The sequence below is a fragment of the Oncorhynchus mykiss genome, chromosome 5 (assembly GCF_013265735.2).
Source record: "Oncorhynchus mykiss isolate Arlee chromosome 5, USDA_OmykA_1.1, whole genome shotgun sequence".
In the NCBI taxonomy this organism is placed as follows: domain Eukaryota; kingdom Metazoa; phylum Chordata; class Actinopteri; order Salmoniformes; family Salmonidae; genus Oncorhynchus; species Oncorhynchus mykiss.
In genome coordinates, this window is record NC_048569.1 from 71,131,287 (window position 1) to 71,139,769 (window position 8,483).

The following is an 8,483-nucleotide window of genomic DNA, read 5'->3' on the forward strand; positions in this document are numbered from 1 at the left end:
CAAACATTTAAAAAAAAAAAAAGTGTTTTAGCTTTGTCATTATGGGGTATTGTGTGGGGAAAAAATAATTTAATCAATTTTAAAATAAGGCTGTAACCTAACAAAATGTGGAAAAAGTCAAATGGGTCTGTAGATGTTGAAAAGAGGTGCATCAGCGACTTGTATGTGTGGAGGCCTGGAGATGCTAAACGTGTTTATGTTAATTAACGGTAAATTACCGTGGACTGGCAGTCTTTTGCATGACAATAACCGGCTGACAAAATTTCATGACCACCACAGCCCTACTTATGACTGTGACCCATTCTTGCTGCCAAAAAGGTTTTGGATATAGATTGGTTTTAAGCCATCTCTTTCTCACACGCACGCGCGCAAGCACGCACGCCTTTCTCCCTGCTTTTGTCATCCACCATCACACCTGTTGAATATCAATTCAACTTTTCACTGCTGCTTCTATTCTTCAAGATTTTTTCTCATCTCTCCTGTCAATATTGTTGCTCTTCTCTGACTTTTGGTGTGTCAATCAACCCTCGGGCTACAAGACATCCATACACATTACATGTAGGCCACCATAGGAGAAGTGTTGAAGGTAGTATGTACATCTAACAGATTTCATAGGTGTAGATTTTCATAGGTGCATAAAAGTTCCTGACCAAAGAACAATATTAATATAAAAACATTTTCAAACACTAAGAAACATGTAATTATCTCAGAGGCTCATTTTTGTAAATAATAATAGTTTATTCCATTTCTCCATCAGGGTTATCAATTAATAACTGTCATTACATTATATTACTATGATACTTAAACTGATCGTCTCTTTTGGCTGAATCACTGACAGTGAAATGCACACTAGAGAGCATAATGGCTTTTTGCAAAAACCCAGTGATCCGAAAATGATTTTCAAATACAGTGTTCCATCCACACACACAACTGTGGTGTGTACTGTGTACATGCTAATGTGCTTCCTGTTTGACTAAGTGCCTTCTAGGAGAACAGAGATTCTTCTTGTGGGTGATGGTGTTTGCCTGAGTGAAGCCTACTTCCAAGGCCTTCAGTAGCAAGAACATTATTATTCTCAGGGTATAGATCGTTTTCATTTCCTGACTCAAAAGTAAATTATTATAAGAGTGGACCTTTAAATTAACTGACAGTACACATTACTGTCAGTTTTACAATACATACATATGTTTGAGTGTATTTCTTACTAATAGGATGTTTGAGTGTATGTCTCCCATAGCACACACACACGTAAACACACCACCTGGTTGATGGACTGCTGAATCATATAACATTGGATGGTCAATTGTAATAGTCAAGTCATATTGACAAAGTTGTTGTGAAGATGCGGAGGGGCATGTCTGTTATAAAAAAGATGTTCTGCGCATTTTACACAAATCAACTGTATTAGTTGTTAAGGCTCTGTTCTTGCCCTAATTTTGATTACTGACTGGTAATATGGTACAGTGCAGCAAAGAAAGACCTAGCTGCAGTTGGCTCAAACAGAGCAGCACACACAGAACTAACATCAACAACAAGCATGCCAGTCTTTCCTGGTTGAGGGTTGACAAGAGAGGAACTGCTTCTCTTCTAGTTTTTATGAGAAGTATTACTGTGAGGAAAAATCCAGATTGTCTGCATAATGAAATAACATTCAGCTCAGACACCCATACATATGCCACCAGGGATTTCTTCACAGTCCCCAAGTCCAAAACGAATTCACTGCAAAGCACAATATTTTACAGAGCAATGATGCCATGGAACTCCCTTCTATCTCCAATTACTCAGGCAAATAGCAAAATAACCTTTACTTTTTTTTATGAAACAATATTTCATGGATTGACGGGGACTGTGAGGGGTTAAACACACGCATACACAGACACACTAACAAAAATGTTTTTGTCGTTGTTGTATTGTTTGTACATTTATTATATATTTTTTCTTGGTGTATTGCTGGTATATTGTTGTATTTTAAGATAGTGTGACTGTCCTTGTATATCAGTGAATCAGTGTTTTGTTCCATGTCCTGTTTTGTGTTTTTTGTGGACACCAGCAAGAATAGCTGCTACTTCGGCAAAAGCTAATAGGGATCTGAATAAACCAATAAACCAATAGTAGTAACACATTAGATATATTCAATTGGGAAGTGTCAATAGGATGGGAGGCATTTTGCATGAAAATGCTTGATTTGAATTTCATATCCAACATGCCTTTCATATGGTGATTCACAATGATGTAAAAACAATCTCCATAATTGGGGCGAGGAAATCAAATCAGTATTTTACTTTTGCATGAAGAAACCTGGAGTAAAAGAATAAAGGGATGGTAATGCATCAGTTATTTTTCATCTCTTTGAAGTGGACCAATGAGGCTCAAACATCATAAGGGTCTTTAGGAAGGAAGTGTTAGTAGAGAGCATAGAGAGAGTCTATAGTACTACACAGAGAGACCATAGAAGCACATACAGGGCCAGGGAAAGAAATATGCCTTTTAAGCCATAAATCGCAAATTTAGACTCATCAAACCAAAGGACAGATTTTCACCGGTCTAATGTCCATTGCTTGTGTTTCTTGGCCCAATAAAGTCTCTTCTTATTATTGGTGTCCTTTAGTAGTGGTTTCATGGCAGCAATTCAACCATGAAGGCCTGATTCATGCAGTCTCCTCTGAACAGTTGATGCTGAGATGTGTCTGTTACTTGAACTCTGTGAAGCATTTATTTGGGCTGCAAACTGAGGTGCAGTTAACTCTAACGAACTTTTCCTCTGCAGCAGAGGTAACTCTGGGTCTTACTTTCATGTGGTGGTCCTCATGAAAGCCCGTTTTATTATAGCGCTTGATGGTTTTTGCGACTGCACTTGAAAAAACGTTCAGTTATTGAAATGTTCCAGATTGACTGACCTTCATGTCTTAACGTAATGATGGATTGTCATTTCTCTTTGCTCATTTAAGCTGTTCTTGACATAATATGGACTTTTTTTTTACCAAATAGGGCTATCCCCAAATACAGGTATGCCAAGCTTGTAGCGTCATACCCAAGAAGACTCGAGGCTGTAATTGCTGCTAAAGGTGCTTCAACAAAGTACTGAGTAGAGGGTCTGAATACTTATGTAAATGTTATATTTAAGTTTTTATTTTTAATAGATTTGCAAAAATGTCTTAACCTGTTTTTGCTTTGTTATTATGGGGTATTGTGTGTAGATTGATGAGGGAGAATAAACAACTTAATACAATTTTAGAATAAGTGTTTAACGTAACAAAATGTGGGAAAGGTAAAGGGGTCTGAATACTTTCCGAATGCACTGTATGTCATAGGCTACAGTAGGATACTAAATAACATTTCCAGTGGCACACTGACTCAACTAAACGCTACTTATTGTGATGGCTGATGCACTCGATGTGGCAATAGCCTATTTTAAGATGATCTACTTTGAAAAACGGTGCTGCTGTTAGCTACAAATTGGGAGTTGTGGAGGCATTTTTCCTATTGGTTCTACAGACAGATTAGTGTTCTCTTTTCAGCAGTAGGCATTTTCTTTCTGTACGTTTTTCCCTCGATTGTATTTTGAAATCTGCAAAAGGCAAACCGACAGCCGAAACCAACCATAGAAATAAAATCCATAAATGGGAGTTCCCATTCAAGTCAGGATTGACACCCTTTGATAGCGTAACCATGAGTTTAACAGTCAAAGTATCAGGGTAAAGTCGTGCGTACACTACACGATTTCGGCCCCGAAGTTTAGCTTTCCCAGACAAGTTTTTGAGATCTGAGACAAAATCCACGTCTTTGCCTACTCGGGGCGCGCGGCCGTCACCAACGCACGTTTAATGTAAAGCAGTTCAGAGACGCAATCTGAGGGCTACCGAGCTCATATTTGAGCAGTCCCAGAGGTCCCAATATTATATGTTTGATTTTATCCGCACAAAATCTACAATGCTCTTGCAGTTCAGAGAAGCAATCTGAGGGCTACCGAGCTCATATTTGAGCAGTCCCAGAGGTCCCAATATTATATGTTTGATTTTATCCGCACAAAATCTACAATGTTCTTGTAGTGTGAGATGTGCAACGACATGTTTTGAGAACAGTGATGAGCAATAGCCAATGAGAGCTCACCTGAGAAGAAGCCAGTGAGATGATTACGTTGTTTCACATCACCCAAAATGTGTGGACTCGAGATGGAGCGATGACTACTACTAGTATGCGTTTGTACATGCCTTTAATCAAAGCCAAAGTGTCACATCGTTACAGCTCTGTAGTTCACAATGTTATTCAATTCAACATTTTGGCTAGATGTTTCAACTCTATATGGCAAGCGTGAATATATGACTAGAACATCTGAGGCTGCTTTCAGCCACAGCTCGTTGTAGCTACGTTAAATTGAATCTGATCATTGTTTTCTTGAGACAGTATAGTATCTAGAATCCTCAAGACCAAGTGAAGAATCTTGTAGTGTGTGATCCTTGTCTGTACCACATCGTTTAGTGTGCACCACTAAGTTAGCAAGACAAAAAAAATACAGGAAATAGGTTTAAGAGGTTACAAAACTCTTCTATGGATTATATATCTATGGCACACATGCTGTCCAAACGGCAGCCTTCCTGACTGTAGGCATACCGATACCTGGCAAAATAAAGGAAACACTTGGGTAAACAAATGATACATTTTATGGTATGGGGTGCTTTTTCCCTGCATGGTTTAAGTCCACTTGTAGATTTTATGCTAAGGCGCATTGAAGCTGTTCAGCAACACCCTTTTAAGACCATTTATGTTGGTGTTTCCTTAATTTTGGCAGATACCACTATGTGCTTGTCATAACCACATTTTTTATATAAACTATTGATCCCCTGTGGCTAAATTATGCTCTCTGCTGAATTTTGAACATTGAGAGCGGGCTCCTGTGGTTGGATTTAAAATTTAAATAAAAACACGTAACTACGGGCTTGGGCCCATTCCCTGACTAACACAACTGACAAGTCAGATTTATTTATTATGCAGTTTCTTTATTTTAATTGTATTAATCAGTCACCCAATCAACGCAGGGCCCCCCAGTTACCCACATGGACCCCCTACCTACTCCTCCTCCCATCTGATTAGCAGAGTGGAAGCAGCAGGCTGTCTACACTCACTGAAAGTGGACTCCTGAGTCTTCCTGTGGTTGTATATATGGGAAAGGGGGATACCTAGTCAGTTGTACAACTGAATGCCTTCAACTGAAATGTGTCTTTCACATTTAACCCAACCCCACTGAATCAGCGAAGTGTGGGGGGCTGCCTTAATCGACATCCACGTCTTCGGAGCACAGGGAACAGTGGGTTAACTGCCTTGCTCAGGGGCAGAACTACAGATTTGTACCTTGTCAGCTGGTATATACTGTATGTATATGTGAGTGTGTATATACAGTTGAAGTCGGGAGTTTACATACACTTAGATTGAAGTCATTAAAACTTGTTTTTCAACCACCCCACAAATTTCTTGTTAAAAAAATATAGTTTTGGCAAGTCGGTTAGGACATCTAATTTGTGCATGACACAAGTGATTTTTCCAACAATTCTTTACAGACAGATTATTTCCCATATAATTCACTGTATCACAATTCCAGTGGGTCAGAAGTTTACATACACTAAGTTGACTGTGCCTTTAAACAGCAAAATTCCAGAAAATGATGTCATGGCTTTAGAAACTTCTGTTAGGCTAATTGACATAATTTGAGTCAATTGGAGGTGCACCTGTGGATGTATTTCAAGGCCTACCTTCAAACTCAGTGCCTGTTGCTTGACATCATGGGAAAATAAAAAGAAATCAGCCAAGACCCCAGAAAATATTTTGTAGTTCTCCACAAGTCTGGTTCATCATTGGGAGCAATTTTCAAACACCTGAAGGTCCCAAGTTCATCTGTACAAACAATAGTATGCAAGTATAAACACCATGGGACCACGCAGCCGTCACACCGCTCAGGAAGGAGATGCGTTCGGTGTCCTAGAGATTAGCGTACTTTGGTGCGAAAAGTGCAAATCAATCCCAGAACAACAGCAAAGGACCTTGTGAAGATGCTGGAGGAAACGGGTACAAAAGTATCTATATCCACAGTAAAATGAGCCCTATATTGACATAACCTGAAAGGCCGCTCAGCAAGGAAGAAGCCACTGCTCCAAAACTGCCAGAAAAAAGCCAGACATGATTTGCAACTGCCCATGTGGACAAAGATCGTACTTTTTAGAGAAATGTCCTCTGGTCTGAGGAAACAAAAATATAACTATTTGGCCATAATGACCATTGTTATGTTTGGAGGAAAAAAGGGGAGGCTTGCAAGCCGAAGAACACCATCCCAACAGTGGACCACGGGGGTGGCAGCATCATGTTGTGGGGGTGCTTTGCTGCAGGAGGGACTGGTGCACTTCACAAAATAGATGGCATCATGAAATAATAATAAAATAAAGTGATGATCTTAACTGACATAAAACAGGGAATTTTTACTTGGATTAAATGTCAGGAATTGTGAAAAACTGAGCTTAAATGTATTTGGCTAAGGTGTATGTAAACTTCCAGTTGAAGTCGGAAGTTTACATACACCATAGCCAAATACATTTAAGATCAGTTTTTCACAATTCCTGACATTTAATCAAAGTCAAAATTCAATACCAGGCAGTGATGCACTTGATGGTGCAGCGGTAAAACCTTTTGAGGATCTGAGGACCCATTACAAATCTTTTCAGTCTCCTGAGGGGGAAGAGTTAGCGTGGGATGCCCTTTTCACGACTGTCTTGATGTGTTTGGACCATGACAGTTCGTTAGTGATGTGGACTCCAAGGAACTTGAATCTCTCAATCTACTCCACTACAGCCCCGTCAATGAGAATGGGGGTGTACTCGCTCTTCCTTTTCCTGTAGTCCACAACCATCTCCTTTGTCTTGATCACGCTGAGGGAGAGGTTGTTATCCTGGCACCACACTGCCAGGTCTCTGACCTCCTCCCTATAGGTTGTCTCATATTTGTCGGTGATCAGGCCTACTACTGTTGTGTCATTGGGAAACGTAATGATGGTGTTTGAGCCGTGCTTGGCCATGCAGTCATGGGTGAACAGGGAGTACAGGAGGGGACAGAGCACGCACCCCTGAGGGACCCCCGTGTTGAGGATCAGTGTGGCATATGTGTTGTTACCTACCCTTACCACCTGGGGGCGGCCCGTTAGGAAGTCCATTGATCCAGTTGCAAAGGGAGGTATTTAGTCCCAGGGTCCTTAGCTTAGTTATGAGCTTTGAGGGCTCTATGGTGTTGAACGCTGAACTGTAGTCAATGAATGGCATTCTCACGTTCCTTTTGTCCAGGTGGGAAAGGGCAGTGTGTGGTGCAATAGAGATTGCATCATCTGTGGATCTCTTGGGATGGTATGCAAATTGGAGTGGGTCTAGAGTTTCTGGGATAATGATGTTGTGAGCCATGACCAACCTTTCAAATGGCTAATTTTAAAATGTCGTTTTACTGTCCCCAGCACAAGGTGCACCTGTGTAACGACCATGCTGTTTAATCACCTTCTTGATATGCCACACCTGTCAGGTGGCTCGATTATCATGGCAGGAGAAACTCTCACTAACAGGGATACAAACAAATTTGTGCACAATATTTGAGAGAAATAAGCTTTTTTGCGCATAGAACATTTTTGGAATCTTTTATTTCAGCTCATGAAACATGGGACCAACACATGTTGCATTTATATTTTTGTTCAGTATATTATCTATTTCCTTTCCTCTTGGGCCCCCCCACGGGCCTGGGCCCAGGGGCTTCAGCCCCGGTAAGCCCCTGCATTAAACTGGCCCTGAGTACACAGAGAGACCATAGAGCAGAGTTTCCTAATAGGCAGTCTGCGGACCAAATTCGGCACTTTTTATTTTATTGAACAATGGTACATTTAAGCCACTCCACCTGGGAAACAGGTGCATTTCATTGCAGTATTGATGCACTAGTATTTAACCATAACTGTGGTCAAGCAAAATTGCAGAATGGTTTTGGCCACAGTTTAATTTACTTCCCTTGCAGAGTTAGCGTGGGATGCTTCCAGCTGTCCGGGGACATAGGCCTATACTCAGACAGGAACCATGTGTCAAGTGCACCTGTTTTTTGTGTGTTTTATTCTAGGATGAAAATATACACAAAAACAAAGCTACATGAAACCACCTTATTTTACACTCTCAATCCGTGGAAGATTTATTTTCTCAGACTACCTCGATAAAAAAAAATCCGGCCATCATTATATTCAATGGTTTTATTCCAAGTAGAATACTTTTTCAATCAGAATATTCTGTTTAGTTTTCCATGCACATCCAGTCTACACTCTTCAGTGACAATTCTTGCTCCCGCGCAGGGCAGCGTACAGTAAATGCGCTACAAAGAACCTACTAGATATACGGTTGCGCGCTGTAGGTTAATTTAGTTTTCCATAATACCATAGACGCACCCTTCTCTATTGCACACTGAATTCAAAGCGCTCG